The sequence below is a fragment of the Mycteria americana genome, chromosome 1 (assembly GCF_035582795.1).
Source record: "Mycteria americana isolate JAX WOST 10 ecotype Jacksonville Zoo and Gardens chromosome 1, USCA_MyAme_1.0, whole genome shotgun sequence".
Lineage (NCBI taxonomy): Eukaryota > Metazoa > Chordata > Aves > Ciconiiformes > Ciconiidae > Mycteria > Mycteria americana.
The window spans coordinates 140620975-140638041 of NC_134365.1; the positions used below are offsets into that span (position 1 = coordinate 140620975).

General features: G+C 43.4%; 1 protein-coding gene across 2 annotated transcripts in view; it reads left to right on the plus strand.

The window, feature by feature from the left end:
• Window positions 1–1948: 1948 nt before the first annotated feature.
• Window positions 1949–17067, plus strand: part of MID1 (midline 1) — a 153303-nt gene continuing 138184 nt past the window's right edge. Inside the window, exon 1 of one of the 2 annotated variants that reach the window (XM_075522463.1) lies at window positions 1949–2217. The gene's annotated coding sequence lies outside the window, so the exon portion shown is untranslated. Of the gene's footprint in view, window positions 2218–7255; window positions 7351–17067 lie in introns of those variants that run through there. The other variant, XM_075522471.1, reaches the window with a different exon arrangement.

Genomic DNA, 17067 nt, shown 5'->3' on the forward strand with positions numbered 1-17067 from the left:
TTTATAATCCTTACTAATTTTGTAAGTTTTGCACCTTTTGCTAAATCACCTTGACCAGGGAATTTTATCCCTAAGGCTCTAGTTACTTCAGAAAAGCATTTTTATGCTTCCTTTGAATGCATCCTGGAAGAGGATTCTCCTAGATTTAACCACAGTAAAAGGTCTTCGCATACCACATACTCATTTCAAGTGACACGTGTCCACTGAGCTATGTTTGGGGAACAGAGGACAAGCATTCCTGTTAAGTGCTCTTAATGCACCTCGCTCTGTGCGTTGCCAGCTGCTTCGAGCTGTTGTGCAAGACTGCAGGACGAGACCGTCACTGGAGGATCACTAAGTTGTCTCCCCGTTGGCTGGTGTGAATGGCTGGTCTTACCCTATGCAATGTGCTGTGTTGATCCCTGGAGAGAGATGGTTTATGTTGTACGTTGAAGCATATAACTGGATCCTTCCATCTGAGGACATGGACCAGGCAAGAGCACAGTCGGACCTGGATAAAATGCAATAGTGCTTTAAGTCACGTTTTCCCGCCATCCATGCCTTGCTTCTGAGCTGGACAGTGCTAATATTACACCAGCTGCTTTCTTGGTTGCATTTATGAGAAAAATCATTATTGTCTTTAAACAGGAAAGCAAATGAATAAATTTTTTCAGACCTTTTCTTCCTTTCCCTGTGACATACCCAGTGCTGGAGCTTATCATAAGTTAAAAGGAAATATATTTTAGGAAGCCTTTAATTAAAATCTTGGCAGCACATCATCGTAACATTTTTTTTCTGCAGCTCAATTCAATGAGATTTCTTGTACTGATAGGAATTTTTCTGGATAGTGACTAGTTTTTGCCTTGGCAGATAAAGCCCTTGCAGAAGCAAATCCATGATATTGGGGCTTTTCTTCAGACATCAGATTTGCGTGATTGTTGCCTGAGATCAAAAGACAGATTTCCATTAGAGTGGAACAGAGAGACTAACAGGCTTCTGAACTGATATTAAGTTAGAGGCAAAGAATTTGGAGAAGATTGGGTGGTATGAATTTGCAGGTTTGTATTTCTCTGCTTTTTTTTTTTTTTTTACTCAAGAAAGGTGTAACTCAAACAGCGATGGCACTTCAGATTTGGGATTTTTCTTTTTGCCTTTTGTTTGTTTGTTTTAATGAAAGCCACCGAGGGGCAGCAGATAGAAGCTGATCTCCTTGTTAAAATCTGGAAAAAAAAAAAAATCTATTATTATTTTTTCTTCAAAGTTGCATTTGGGGTCCAGTGTTACCTTGCACAAGGAACTAAGCATCAGGAATGAGGAAATCACCCTCCCTAAAGAAAGGAAAGCAGATAGCACACTAATGCTAAGGATAATTAAACAGTTGCCACCAAGGCAAATAAAGCTTTGCAACAAAACATTTCCAAAGCCTACGGATTCCCAGGCATACTTCTGTTCCTTCCGGCAGACAAGCACTGGTGCTTGATGTAAACGGCAGACCGTATTTTACCACTTCCTGCTCATGTCACGATGTAATTTACTTTTTAATCTGACGTGAGGAAACCGGTGCTTCTGGAGTGCATGTGGCTCCGACTCGTATGGGATATTGCCACTTTACGGGGCGACTGCTAAGCGTTTCTGCGTCGCTCTGATGTTTCAGTAGTTTCAACTGGACATTTACATTTTCTTGCTGAAGTCCTGGGAGCCCGTTAAGCTTTAAGCAGACCCAGAGCAGTCAGATGAGAATGGGAATAATCTCTTACACCGCAAATTGACTTCCCTCTTTGTAGCCCTAGACACTGTTTCCAGCTGCTTTCAGTCTTTTAAATCCTTGAAAGCTTTCCTAATCCTCATGTAGGCAGCCTTTACGTGCTCTACCTCCCTCCCCTTCCTCCTGATTGGCGAGGCTATTTCATGGCCTAATTCAGCCAACTACTACATCCCTGGGCTGCGGTTTGAAATAAGAGCCAGGCGGACAGTTGCCTCCCCGCTCCCGACTTTTAATAGGCTGGGGAAGGAAGGTTGGGAAACTTGACATTGTCTTAGGAAGAGTTCCCCCCCCCCCCCCCCCCCCCCCCCCCAGCAAAGGATAAAAAGGGGAGAGGAAAAAAAAATAATAGAGGAAGGCGGGGGGAAACTTGCTTACGGTGGGAAACTTGATGGATTTCTGCCCTGCCGACAGCAGCGCGGTGTGAGCAGCCCCTTGCCGGCTGGATGGATGATGGGAATCTCACCATGAGGCAGGTAAGGAGCCGCTGCCCGCTGGGGCCGGCGAGGCGAGGCAAGCCCCGACAGCCCGTCCCGGGCTGTCGGGGCTCGCCTCGCCTCGCCGGCCCTGGGTAGCACCAGTACCGACCTCTGCGGAGCTCCGGTTGCTTTTTTTTAATCATTCTTGTTTCTTAACCATGTCAAAAGTAAGTTTCCGGGGTGAAAAAAACCCCAAACAACCAATTTGAGGGGTTTTGCTTAGTCTCCCCGGTAGGCGTTGATGCCACGCAGGTCATTGTGCGCTTAGGGTTTGTACGGGGCGTGAAAGCGGTTTGCGAGGGATGCAAATCAATTCCAGTTTGCCATGGTTTAAACGCATTGTGTAGGCTGTCTCGCAGCCCTGTTTGTGACATGCGAAAGGAAAGAACTTGCTGTGTTATAAGCCTAAATATGCCAATAATTCAGCCCAGGGATAATTTATTAAACAGCTCTGCATGAGTTCCCTGCCTGCCAGTGCTTTAATCTTCTGATTGTTTTAAAATGTAGTAGTTTCAAGCTGTCTTACAGCTTCACAAAAGTACTTTAAGACGGGTTTTCTAGGGAATTTTTTGTAAGATTATTCAAATGAGATTTTTTTTTTTTTTAAGACTTCTATTCACCTGAGGAGACAAAAGGAGCTTTTCGTCTCGTTCTCGCGGTTAAAAGGCACAGTGGCAAAATGTTTTTGATTCTCGCTGTTCATAGTTTTACAACAACAATGTGCGGTGAGAAGAGCCTTGTGCGAGCAAGGAAAACTGGCTGGGCTGTATCTTAAGGCTGAATCAGAGATCTGTCCCAGTTTAAAAAGCCTTGCCAGTCCACTTGGGAAACTTGCACTTAATATGTTATTTTCTAGGTAGGCAATAGGTAAATATGAGGAAACGAGAGAAGTTTTCTGGGTTCTTTTCTGTGTGGGTGTTATTCATTCAGCTCTCAGTGGGACTTTTATAGTACGTGTCCAGGGAATGCACGTGTGAGGATTTTGCACCTGTAGTGCAAATGGAGCATTTGTTTTCCGCTCACTTTCTGAAACCATGGTGGGAAATCTCAGCTTCCTTACACCAGTTTTCTATAAGTCACAGGAGGTGGGGAAGGGCAAAGCAAGAGAGAATATAGGTGATGGGAGGAGGAAAGGTATTTCTTTGTCCCACCAGCCAAAAAAATATTTTTATAGCTCTTTAAAGAGAAAGAGGAGTTTTTGTCCTTGTGAAGCAAAATGAAGGGCATTTTACACCCTGCATAGCTGAAGTTGGTCAGCTGGACGCACGTAGTCATCAGAAATCATTATCACCGCAAGAGGGTACTTGGGCACAGGGGGCTGGTGATGAGGAATGAGAAAGCAGCAGAAATGTTACCGGACGGCAGTAATAAAAAGTAAAATGCTCTGTGAAACATGCACTTTCACTCTCCTGAAATATTTCTACCTAAAGCGTAAGGCGTCATGGGTAATGAAGATTCATAGGTGGTGGGCTAAAAGAGCAGGGCAGATCAGTCGGAAGGGGGTGGGGTGGGGGGGAATGTTAATGACACACGACCCTCCAAAAGAGGAGGGGGCGGGGAAGGGAGACAGACATTCCAGCCCCAGAAGAGGTGCAGGCACAGGCGGGCTTATTCTCGCAGGGCCCGTCCCGTCCCCGTGGGTGTCCGCCTGCCTCCCTCCCTCCCCCGCGGGAGCGCGCGTCGCTGAGGCGGCGGGGACGCGCGTCGCTGAGGCGGCGGGCGGCGCGCTCCCCCCCCGCCGCAGTGCCGCCCGGGGGGGGGGGGGGGGGGGGGGTCGGGGAGCGGCAGCTGAAGCGCGGCCAGGGTCTGTTGAAGCACCTGCCTGTGAGTGCGGTTTCTCTCTGCCGTGCCAAGCGAACAATTTCGAAGTATTTCTCCGGGTTGGGTTGGTCTGTCGTGCACAAATACCGTTCAGTTTGGCCGGGAAAGTCCGTGGGCGCTGCTAGGGCCCGAGGGACAAAACGCAGGCAAGGGGGGCAGAGCCGCTGAGCTCATCGGCCCCCGGCAGGCAGCAGGCTTCGTGTTTTAGCGGGAACTGAAGATTGTGACGAGCTATGAAGTAACCGTACCGAATGTTGAGGAAATCCACTGCAGCAGGCACCGAGGAGCAGCTGGAGCGCCTGCTCCTGCTTCCAGTTTGAAATTGTTCTGGGGAAGAGCGACACGCAGAAGGTGACTCTTCTGATGGCCCTTTTCCGGCCCTCCTAGTCAGAGCGAGGGAGAGCTTTTTTCACCTGCTCTCCCACCTTGCAGTCCTCTCTCCCCACCTGTCCTGTTGCTTTCCCCGCCCTTCCCTGGTGCTCCCTTCCCCATCCTTACCCCAGCCGGCGAGTGCTCCCATCGCTGCCTCACAGCCGGCCGGGGTAAGGATGGGGAAGGGAGCACCAGGATGGGGAAGAGCCCTTTGAGGGGCTCTTGGTGGGAGCTGTAGCTTCCTTTGGGGTTGCAGAGTTAACCATCAAAGCAGGCAGTGTGTTGCGGGTGTTGGAATGAAACCGTGCGTTATGCTGATGACTGCTCTGGCCCGAAGGCAGCCCGCAGGTACTGAACAATACTGAACTGCACGCAGCAAGACAAATGCATTAATTGCCCCAATAGAAGGGCAGGAATTACTGTAGGAATGTAATATGCAACCTGTTGAGTTGATAAGATTCAACCTACTTTACCACTGTGCCAGGCCAATAGACTCTAGCAGGTAACGGGGGTTGGTGTAAATGTTGTGTTGAGATTTGTAAATGAGGCGGTATAAAGAAGCAGTCGTTTTGAAGTGATAGTTGAAAACCTCAGCAAGAGGTGTCTCCTTGCTGTCTCATAGAATGACCTCACATATAAGCGCCAGTAACCAAAATGGGAAAATTTCTATCTTACTGCTGTGCATGGGACATCTGGGAAAGTACACTTGTCACCGTGTACCTGTAAAAGTTTAAGCATCCGCAGGAAGTACACCCATTTGGGTGTGCTAGCGTGCTATAAGACTAGTGTTAGGAAGCAGCAGCGCAATTTTGTAAAGGTATCTAATATGGTTGCGAGACCAAAAAACCAACTAACCTGACACAAAAAAATCCTTTGCCGGTAACACATTTTCTGCTTTGCAGAGTACTCGGTTCAGTTTATTACTTAAAAAGAAATTCCTAAGTAAGGGAACTTGCAAGTGATGGAAATTCCTGAGAAGATGCTCAGCCTTCAAGTGGTAGAGCGGTGGCTTAGTGTGGCTGGATTCCCCGAGTTTGCTGCAGAACTGGAGAGGGCACTGTGGGCTCTGTTTTAAGTTCCCTAAGCCTACTTGACAGAAAATCAAATGTTTGATGAATTTTAATACTTCATTTTCACTCACTTTCACCCACAACATATCCCTGAAGTGCAGCTCGTGGGAGTGTCATTGACAACAAATGCAACTCCTTATTTTGGCCTCTTCCTATTGAAGTCCCATTGACTTTCATCGAGGCAGACTTGAGCCCTTCATCACATAAAGAGGTTCAACAAAACGACTGTTAACTGACAGGCCACCTAAAAATGAAAAACCGCGTTTCTAAGGCACGTAAAGCCATTACAGTTACTTATCATGACTGCAGTCATATAGCTTTTAGTGTGCATATAATTCACCAAGTGAACAAATGCTGCATACAATTTCAGTGCAAAACACATGCAAAATTCAAATATCATCCCCTTTCCTTACAGCTGTTTAAGTTCTTAGCATATGTTTCTTATTTCCTATTTTCTTTTGCATACCTTTAAAAAATCTTAATGTGTTCCTCAGTAGAAAAGCTGTATTCTTATCCTGGAGTGCTGTAATCCTTAGCCTTGCTTTAGGAAATTCTCTTTTAAAGTTCATCCTGGGACGTTTTGTTGTTTGTTTGGTCTGGAAGGGAAGAATGAGCATCTTGGAGAATGCTGCTTTTTTTTTTTGTGTACCGTGCAGAATAAAGAAAACAAGTGTACAGAGTCCGCAGGCTGGGAGTGTATCAGTTAATTAGCGGCTGGACATTGCTCGGTAGGAAGCCTGGCGAGGTTTTTTGTGCGTGTGTGCATGTGTGTTGTCTGCTGCCTTTGATCACTTGTGTGGTAAATAGACATGCAGGGTAGCTATAGCAACATGTGCTGTAGGTTGGTGGGAACAGAGGGGACAAGATCCCCGGACAAAGGGTAGTTTGTTAGAGTGGTTGGTTCTGATTAGAAAAAGGTGGCACCAATCAGGGCATTTAAAAACATCAGTTTTGCAAAACGCAAATGGATGTTATCGGTTTCAAAGTAACGTTTGTTTCTGTGGCTCTGAAAGAGCAGATCATATGGAAGACTGGGGAGGAAGGGGGAGGGATAATAAAAAGCAGAAGCAAAACCCCGTAACACTTTTGAATGTAAAAATGTTCATGCTGGATGTGCCTTTCCTGGTGTTGCTGCGCTGTCCATGCATTTTGCAAGAAAGCATTTGTAGGAGCCAAATTACCACAGATGATGCTACAGATAGTAGTGTTTTTAAAATATGGCTTTAGAGATGCAGTGATGATAACCTGATGTTATGTAGTACATCTTATCCATTACCCTTCTCCAATTTCTTAAAAGTCCTGTGCACAATTTGCAATCAAAAGATGCTGTACCTATTTCAGCAGCCTACCTGTAGAGGTCAGACTTGAAGTTCTCAAAATCTTCACGTGATAGAATTTCAACCTAAAGCTATAAAAATACAAAACCAGGCAGAGCCACTTTCCTTGTTAACTTTATGTGGAATACTCTTAAAATAACGTTGGTCTGTCAGTGTCGGGTTATTAAGTAGCACAGCATTCTGCATTGATGGCAGCCTAAAATACATCGAAATTCAGCCTCATCTCACATCTTGAACAGAGTCCAACCTAAAGCTTTTATTAGCGCCTGAATTATTTAGATGTGTATCTCCCTCTCTCTGATCCCCACAAGGCCTCCTACCTTTGATGAGATCTGTCTCCGGCTCTCTCCCTCCCGCCTGCCCGGCACTCTGCTGCGCTGGCTGCCGGCTTCCCACCGCTGCCTAGTTCCAGGGCTTCCCTGCTGGGGAGGGACGGGGAGGCAGGCAGCGGCACGGAGGGCTTCAACAGCTTCTGGGCTCTGCAAAAAGTTGTCAGACCTCAGAGTCCCCTCCGCAGAGTAGCACCAGAGGTAAGGGGTCTGCTGGAGCCTGGGGTCGAGGAAAACGAACTGCTGGGAGTGAGGAGCTCGCGGTGGTAAATGCTCAGGGGGTACGCTGAAGCTCAGGAAATGCTTCGGTATTTGGAGAAACAATGTGATTTGGCTGAGAGTGAAGACTGAACTGAGAGAAAGGAGCAGACCTGTATTCACGTACAACCATGTGAATAGCCTTTTGAATGTGCGCTGGAGTTTGTTTGAACTGAGTTTCAGGCTTCTAAGGGTACTCCATTCTTTAGCCTGTTCTTGGGGTCGAAGTCTTCTGTTACAGTCGTGCAGCTTAGAGCTTGTAATGCTTTAGCAAGCTGTAAGGAATTACTGTATATCCCTGAGATCCCTGGCTTGCAGTGCAGAATCCACCCTGTCTGAAAGCTGGAAAAGGCGCTAAAGGGTAGGAAGCTGATTTTGATCTCTTTTCTAAACAATAAAAGTACTTCTTAATTCTTTAAAATTCTTTCCTATTTGCTGTCATGTCATGATTGTTTATCATTATTATTTATATCTTCCCAGGGGGATGTGGGAGGACAAAAAAAGCTGGCAAATAGGCGATGTTTGTTTGGCCCTGAAGTATGATAAAACTTTTCTGGTTGCATAAGTCTTGAGATAGCTGAGTGCAAGAACAATTTTAAGATAGTAAAACAAATAAAAGAAAGTCCAGACATTTACTCCTGGCTTACTGGGACAGTAAATGATGAGATCCACGGGGCTGATAGGATTTTTGATTGTAGTGTGATAGACTGTAATGAAAATATTTATGGAGGGATATTTCCTGGCCCGAGAAGGGAGCTGGTGACATCCTATGACAGTTGCTCCACATTTTGGGGCAGGGAGGCCGACATATTTCTCATGCCTCCCGTCACGCTGCACCCCGGCCGCCTTGTGCTGCCCATGCACCTGCGGGCCCGCAGCATCGCCCGCTGCCTCCCTTCGGCACCCCTGTGTCCCGAGCAGGTGCCCATGACTAATGGCATTAACTCGGCTCTTTGGGTATGCAGGTATTTAATTACTGAACAGCTGCAGCAGGAGCTCAAAGACCCCCCACCCGAGCAGTAGGTTGGAGTCATTTGTGATACTGGTGAGCTGATGCTCTATTTTGAGTCAGGTGAAGAGAGGCAGAGAGCTTGCTCTGGTAAGACCCCCGCTTTGACCATCTCTGGGATCTCTATTTCTGTTTTTTTAATAGAACCTTTATTTTGAGCATTAGCTGAGATTAGTGCTTTCTTCCAAAAAATACAGAGAAATCAGTGTTTTATGGCAAAAGGGTTCTCAAAAAAATTATCTTCTTTTTTCAGTAATTGTCCCACATGGAAACATGATCCTTCTTCTTTTTTTTGTTTGTTTTGGTTTGCATTTTATTTCTTCCTGAGAGGTAATTGGAGAAATCAAAAAAGAAAAAGAAAAAAAAGATAAATACTACGCTTTTATATATATGTATTTAGAATTGGAGTTGCCAAATCCAGCAACTCCATCATAAGAACAGCCAGCGTCTCAGTTTCAAGGTACTCTTCATCACCAAGCAAACTTCAGAACTGTTGGAGGGGGTTTTATCATTGGAATGTATTGGGTTTTCCCCCCTAAGATTATGCCCTTATTGCAAAATCTATATATTCCACAGGAAGATGTAAACCCTATTGACAAATTCTGCTTTGTGGACCACCAAGGTCTGCCTCTGTCTCCTGCATCAGCTTTTTTCCTCCTTTCTGACCAGCCCCAGCTCCCTGGGTAGCTGGAACCTCAAGCTCTAGCCTGGTCTCTGGTCCCACCTCAGCTCTGGAGGCAGGGATGCAGGCAAATACCGCTCTCGCTTCTCGTGTTTCTGCTCCTGTGGGAGTCACGAGAGGCTGTAGGCGGAAACCTACGCAACTCTGTTTATAGTCTCACTGAAAAATACGCGTGCTGTAAATCTGACGTGCAGAGGAACAACAAGAGTACGGGAAGGGCAGGCTGCCCTGAGCAAGGAAAAGGACTGTCCCTTTCAGAGCACTGCGTGTGCACAAAGCGCTTGGGCGGGGACACGTGAAGGCCAAGCATGGAGGGGCTTTGTCCATGTGACGCTCGGAAGAGTGTATATGCCTGGGTTCTGCCTTGTGTTAAGTGGCATTAAAATTAGTGTGCACTTTGCTTGCTGACAGGTGTTAGTTACGTCGACCTTGTTTTTGACAGATCGTGTGCAAATTATGGAGCTTAGATTTTGACCTGTATGCAAAGTTACGCTGTTCCATCAGCCCTAGTAGTACTTCTTGAAACAAGTGACCGTAAAGAGTTAATGACTTCATTTCTAACCGGATAACTTCAGAAGTATAGTTTAGGCAGAGATTTCAAAGTGGGAGTTAAGCAGTTCAAAAGTGCGCTATATTGTTTTGGTCTAATTAACACAACATGGTGATAAGACATTAAAGCAGAGTGACAACACTATACATAGATAGCAGGGGACATTAATGCCTACAGACACAGTCTACATTGTAAAAATCTGGAAAAAAAAGGCTTATTATGTTAGATAGGTCAATGTGATTTGACCTAGTTTTGCTTTGCTGCTTGGAAATTATGTCAGTATTCATTATGTCATCTCCTTGGATGAGCAATTTAACATCCTCTTTGCATTGCAGTGTTGTCCTAATATTTTATATATGTTTACTTACTCTCTAAAAGGATCCTTCAGGCTAATTCTAGAGATCTGGGAAAAACTGATATAAAACAAAACCTCCTGAAACTGGCTTCCCTTTTATATAGGTTCTCTGTGCAACAAAAAGGAGTGAATTTAGTCACAGCAAAATTATAGCTACAGATTCTGAAAAGTATCTTGTCCCTTATGCATGTAAAGCTCGTTAAAGTTAATGAATAAAGAATGACTGTGATAACTCATGTAGCCATGTACGTCTTTCCCGTGCAGGTTTTTCATCACTGGAAAATAGCATTTTTCACTTTATCTGGATGGTTATGTATGCTTAGGCTTATGAGTGGATTAAAGGAATCATGCCATATACTTTCCTTGTGAAATGTAAGGTCTCATATGAAGTCATCAGTATTTCTCTTGGAAAAACCGAGGTTGTTTTTTTCGTCTTCAACAAAATCGCGAGGACTTTCCTTCATATTTATGTTTACGCTGGTTTTTTTCTCTCCTACTATCTGGACTTCTAAGGCAAGACTTTATGTTTGCCAGAACTCAAATTGTGGTACATCAGGGAACAACTAGAGGATCAAATGCTACTGTTCCTGGCTCTAATGGAAAAATAATCTGTTGCTGTTATAGCCAATTACAGTATTTTGGTAAGCGCTAGCAAAGGAAAGCTCTGTCTCTTCCTTAGCTTTACCTAACCACCCACAGCTATGCCCGTTGCTGGTGTGCAGCCAACGTAGGGTATTGCAAGGTTACACCTTTTGCTTCTTAGCCTTGCTTGATCCAAAATGGGCAGCTCTGAAGCCTGATTTTGCTTCTGCAGAAGTCAGTGGGACTGGGGAGGTGGGATGGAATCCTCCTTCAAAATACTGTGTTACTGTATTTATTCAAGAAGTATGTCTGTGAGTAAATTTGCACCCTTGTGACAAATGCTGAACAGATCAGGTGACAGAGAGCAAAACCAGGCTTTTCCTTTCCTGATTTTTTTTTACAATTTTTATTTTCATTCATATTTTCTGAAATAATAAGAAATTTGTTCTTGAGTTTCAGCATGAGCTTGTTCCTTGCAGTGTTGAAATGTTTTAATGAGGTGAGAGCTGTACAGGTTCCTCACCATTTCTTCACAAATACATCTAAGCTTCAAAAGGTCCCGCTTACTCAGATTTTTCAGCTCAAGTAAAATTTAAAATTGTAATAGCTATACTTCAGATGCAAATGCTCTTACATCCCTTGTTAACCAGCTTAATTGGAACAAAAGCCCGATAAGAATGAGCGTTCAGAGGTGCCTCTTCTGTGCTATAACATTTGCTCTTGATCCCTAATTAAGCCTTGTTGCTGAAGGTTGAAAAAATCCTCCCATAATATAACTCTCCTTGAACGTCTTGACTGCAGAAGAAACTGTCATGGGAGAAGTCTGCTGTTGCCTCCCATGCTCCTCCTCCCTTTAAAGAGAACTGAAGTGTAAACTGCTTATGAAAAATTAGCAATGACTGGAAATAAATATCACGTACCACGAAAGTAGTAGAAGCCCAGGTAATGAATGTCTTGTGAGTGTGTGTGTGTTTGTGCACTGATCGTTCAGGACCATGATGGTTTATAAGCAAATAAGAAAACCTATCTGCTGCTCCTTCAAGTTTACAATCTCAAGGAACTGAAGGATGCAACAAAACACAGCGCTGCTGTATCTTGCGTAGCAAGGCTGGGAAAAGCAAATCCCAATTGTCAAAAGAAAATGCCTGTTGTTTTTAATCTGTGAAACTTGGTGTGAAGAGAGATGCTTGAGGGAGAAGATTATTGTGGACTGACACTACTATTCATATAGCTAGAAAGACTGCATGGATAGAGATTCACAGAAAGTTCAGACTAGACTCTAGACTGGTCCAACCTTCTCTTCAACACAGGGCACTACAGCAAACAAACACTTATTCAAACACTCTTGAGCATTTCCAGCACTCAAGAGCCCCCCACTTCCTTGGGCAGCCTCTTCCAATCTCCAGCTGCTCACATGGGGAAGCATTTTTTTCTTATATCCAGACAGAATTTCCCTCGAAGCAGCTTGTGCCCACTGCCTCTTGTTCTGTCAGCAGGCAGCCTTGTGAAGAGAGTAGCTCTGTTTCGTCTATAATGAACTTCTTTAGATATTCAAGAAGTGTGATTAGATCCCCCTTAAGCCTTCTCTTCTCCAGGCTGAGCAAACCTGGTTTCTCCAACCTTTCTTCATATGTCAAGTTCTCCAGCTCCCTAATAATCCTGGTGGCCTCCGCTGGACCCTTCCCAACTTCTCTGACCAAAGGGACCAAAACTGGTCACAGTATTCCAGGTGTGGCCTAGTAAGTGCCAAGTAGACTGAAATAGCCATATTCCGTGATTTACTGACTGTAGTCTTGCTGGTGCAGCCCAGGAGACTGCTGGCCACCTTCCCTCCCAGGGCACACCGCTGGCTGCCATTCAGCTTGCTGCCTGCCACCACCCCCAGGTCCCTTTCAGCAGAGCTTCTCTTCAGCCCATCGGTCCCCAGCTTGTGCTGCTGCTTGGGATTACTTCTTTCCAGGTGCAGGACATTACATTTATCTTTGTTAAAGCTCGTACTATGGCTGTGTTGAGAAAGTTACTTTGCAGCCTCCAAGAGAGGCTTCCTGGCCAACATAACAAAAAAAACCCAACACCCAAACCTTTTCCCCTTTAGCTTGATCTTATTGCATGATTGCCCACAAAAGGCTTTAGTTGTTTCTTAAGCATCATCTGTCTTTCTGGACCAAAAATCCTGGGGTATTAGATCATGGATCTTGTCTAATTTGTCTATTTCCATGATTTTTTCTATTGTCTGTTTCTAAGAATTTATACCTGTAAATATTGTAGAGGAGTTAGCTTTAGGAAGACAGATTGTGTCATCGTGGTCTAGAAAATCTGGAAACTGTTACTGGAGAAAACAGGTTTGTGGAGAAATGCACTTTATTTCCCCATTTGTCTTGAGCTGATGAGGTAGGTATGCCCCAAGAGAGACTAATGGCGATGGCACTGATTTTTTCCCTAAGGTTCCCTTGAGTTTTCAGACTAATTCCAGTACACTCTCCTAGATTTTTTTTTACCTCTTTGGATTGAGTCTTGCTGCCCTCCACCCTGTCCCTGCTCTAGGATTTCTATTACTGCTTCCTCACTTCCCTGACCCCAGTTTTTTGGCTTCTGTCTTTTAACCTCCTGCTCCTTCCCCGGACATCTGGACAACACTAAAGCTCATGGGAGCTGTAGGGTAAACCCAGAGGGAGGAGGGGGGTCTTGAAGAAAGAGGGGAAATGCAATCTCAACCCCTCTCCTTTTTGAATGTGCTTTTAATGTCATCAGGGAGGTAGGTTTTGCCAACCTGGAACTCCTGTCCCGGTCAGTGTGCAGCTGGAAATTTGAGCATGACAAAGAAGAAGAAAACTGGCAGCACTTTTTTAATCTTCTCTTCCCTTCCTGCTATCATTGAACCAGAATTGGAAATTTTCCTTGAAAATCCTAAGCTTGAAAATATTTTTGATTCTTTCCAAACATCTTTTGTCCAATGTTTGTGACATTGGTTGGCGCTACGGCGGGGGATGACTAAATGGGTTTGCCTTTTTGAGGTACTTGAGAAGAGGTAAAGGAAGGGGAAGAGAAAGAAAGGGGGCAGCTCTGGCTGTTTGTGTGCTATTCCTGTATAACAACAGGGAAAGCAGATCTCTCTTTTTCTTGACAGCAGTACATTTTAAAATAGCAGGGTGCATTCCTGAGACTAGACTAGGTTACTCAGAAAATAAAGTACAGAAGAGAGGGACACAGAGAGGCCCAGAGGGAAAACAACTATGTGGGAGAGGAGACCAGGAGGAGCCTGCAGAGAAGGAAAAGATTACCAGACTCTCTTCTTAAAATTGCATTAGGAAAGCCGAGGAAGGAGCCTTTATACAGAAATTGTGAATGAAGCTTGTTTGAAAGCTCTGAGGATGAAAATAGGGCTTTCGGTGCTACAGAATCAGAAGTTGCCTTGGTAAGCACAGATGCAAGAAAGAGGAATAGTTTATAAACTTCAAGAGCTTGGAGGCAAAGAGAAGGAAGGCAGCAGACAGAAATGTAGGGAGGGTAAAGAAGACCTCCGAAGGCATACAAAGTGGGTTAAACTCTCACAACAGCCATTGTAGCTTCCCATTCTTTCTCCATTAAACTGTCTGACCTATCTCTTCTTGAAAGGACCATTCCTGATGGTATCTGTCCTTTACAGGCCCCTTTGCTTTGCAGGGCAAAGGTGTAATGGGATGATCAACCGAGTTTTGTTTTATAAATCCTCTGGACAACTATTTTCCTAGCAAGCTTTTCTTTCTAATGGGTATTAAAAAGACATTGCAATATTCTGGGGTGTTGGGTTTTTAATGTCTTTAAAAGCAGCTAAAATATAACGCTTAGTTTTCTGATTGAACTCCAAGACTTTTGACTTTTTCAATCTTGAGGTCGTTATGGAGTGTGTAAATGAACGTGTTCTATCAAATGCTGAAACCTTGCATGTAAGGGCTAGAGGTATAAATAATCAGTTTAAAAGTCAAATGTACCAATAACTTTATGCATCTTCATTTCTAAAATTTGTAAGCCAGACTTATGGGACAGCATCGATGTAAAAAATTCTGGGAATGTTTTTTACCGTAAGGTACTGTTAAAAAGGGCTTCATCCCAATTATAAGACCCTTACTCCTGATATCTTGTAGCTCATCTACTGTGTAAACAAAGACTCACCCTGCAGAAGTGACAAATCTGGCTTTTAGTAGACAGAAAAACAAACCCTGTGTAGCTTTATTTTGCAAATGCATGAAAATCCTTACTCTCCAAACCTAAACTTTTCCCACATGATTTCACAGTTGCAGTTATATGGGAAAAGCTAGTTTTTATGGTAAAGACATTTGATGTTTTGATACGTCATCTCAGTAAAAGGTACTACGAAAGATGTGACACCAGTTAGAAGCTTATGTGATATGGATAGGTATTGTACAATGCTGTACTTCAGGCCAGGCATAAGTCCAGCCTTTAGAGTTGAAAGGTGATTGACTTAATTTTTTTCTCAGCTTTGGACTGTTTCCTTTGAAAGTGCTGTGCAAAGACTTACCCATTAAGACTTAAAGACTATGTGTTAATGTGCTTTACTATGCAGATATATGCTAAGCAGTATTGGGATGGCATTGTAGCAAATCAAGCAAGCTTGGGATTTAGTCATATTTACAATAGATATTTGTTTTCTTACTCTGTTGTCTTTCTTGTGTAGGGTGAAAAGGTTATGCGTGTCTTCAGGTGATAATGGACAAATTGTTTAATTAATAGGGGTGGGTTTGCTCCAAATCAGAAGGTCAAGAATCTTTGCCTAGTGTGTGGGAAAGAATGATACTCAGAGTGATTAACACCCAGAGGAAATTTCTTGGAGTTTATTTTGGCTGGTCTGTAGTTGATAACTCCCTTGGCTAATGGAATGCCCGGCTCCACGTCAATCACCATTTGCAGAGCTTAACTCTGAATAGCAGTTATTGGTCACATATGTTGGCCTGTCAACTCTCGTTTCAGAAACAGGATGCAAAATGGCACATGGGTAAACTGTAGCAATTTGGGTTTTTTGTTTCTATTTTGTTGTTGTTGAAAGACTCTGATTTTTAAAAAAAGGAAATATAGGAAGGCTTTTGGTGAAAGTCTGCTTATATGAAGAGAGTCTCCATGCCACACTACTTTGTTTTGCAGGCAGAAGTTTGAGAGAGGGAGAGGTTAGGAGAATGGGAATAACCAAATGCCCATGGCTGTTGCCACTTGTGCCCTAGGCTGACAAGCTGTGTAAGAAGGCTCTAATGGTATTAAAGATTGTATTTGGATAAAAATGATGACCTAACATTATACCTTTGGCTGTTGGTGATACGCACTGTTGGCTTGACTTGTTTCCATAGAGTTGGAGGAGAGGATGCTTTTTGTGTCAGTAGTGTCAGGAGAGTGCTAGCTGATGTGTGGTCCAGGGCAGCTATGACTTTCTGGTGTACTGCTGCTAGAAGAGTTGAGAGCAGCAAATCCCCACTAGCTAGCCGAAATGAACTGTTAATCAGGAAGGGGAGTTGGACAATGACGTACTGGAGAGCCTTTGGAAAATTTCATCATGCCTTGGTCTTATCTGGAAAATGGAGATTATAATAATGACTGAAAGATGTTTTGAAGTTTATTTGCAGTTTTACTTACAAAGAGCAGTAAGAATTGGTGATATTGATGATTTAAGAAGTCATAGGAGACAGCTCCTTACCATAGGGTTGAAATGCATACTGTATCTTCGTGGAATATGCTTCTCTTAAAATGGTACCCTCTTCCCCAGCAATATCCAATCTTTATTCTCTCTCCAACTCCCTCAGAAAAAATCCTTTCAAACCAGTCAGCCCATTAAAACTTTCATTTTCAGATGACAGAACCCCAAAATAAGGCTAAGTTATTCTGTTCTGTGATGTATCTCGACTGAACAATTATTTTCTTCAACTTGACTATATTAAAGCACCAAATATGCTATTCTACGTACTCTCTGTAAAACAAAAATATTTGCATTTAATAAGTGGCAAAATTAATTGAAATAATTCTTTTTCACTTATTCCTTAAAACATTTCATTCAAGTTAACATACTCCTGTAAAATGTGTATATTTTGATGAAACTGAACTTCTCAGCTGTTCTATAAAAAAAAAATTGATCTGTTCCTGTGATCTGTGAATGAGACTGAAACACTCATTGGTATTAAAATAGCTGGTGAAAGAGGAGGTGAAGAATTCACTTGAATTTTTAAAAACATAATTTCATTGTGAAATTTTGTGTCAGACCAGATGATGTAAAAAAGAGTTTATGAAATTTTAAAATAGGAAAATTTTTAATTTTATTTAAAAAAAGACTATTTATGTTTCATTGTTGATGAGCAAGTCTCTAGTAGTTAAAGTGCTTAATCTGATCAGTTCTTCTGACCCCAGTAATAACAAAATTGGTGTTTTTTATAATCACAGGATTACTATTATATTTTAACTATTCTGGAAGAAAAAAAGTCATGATACGGTGGATAAACATC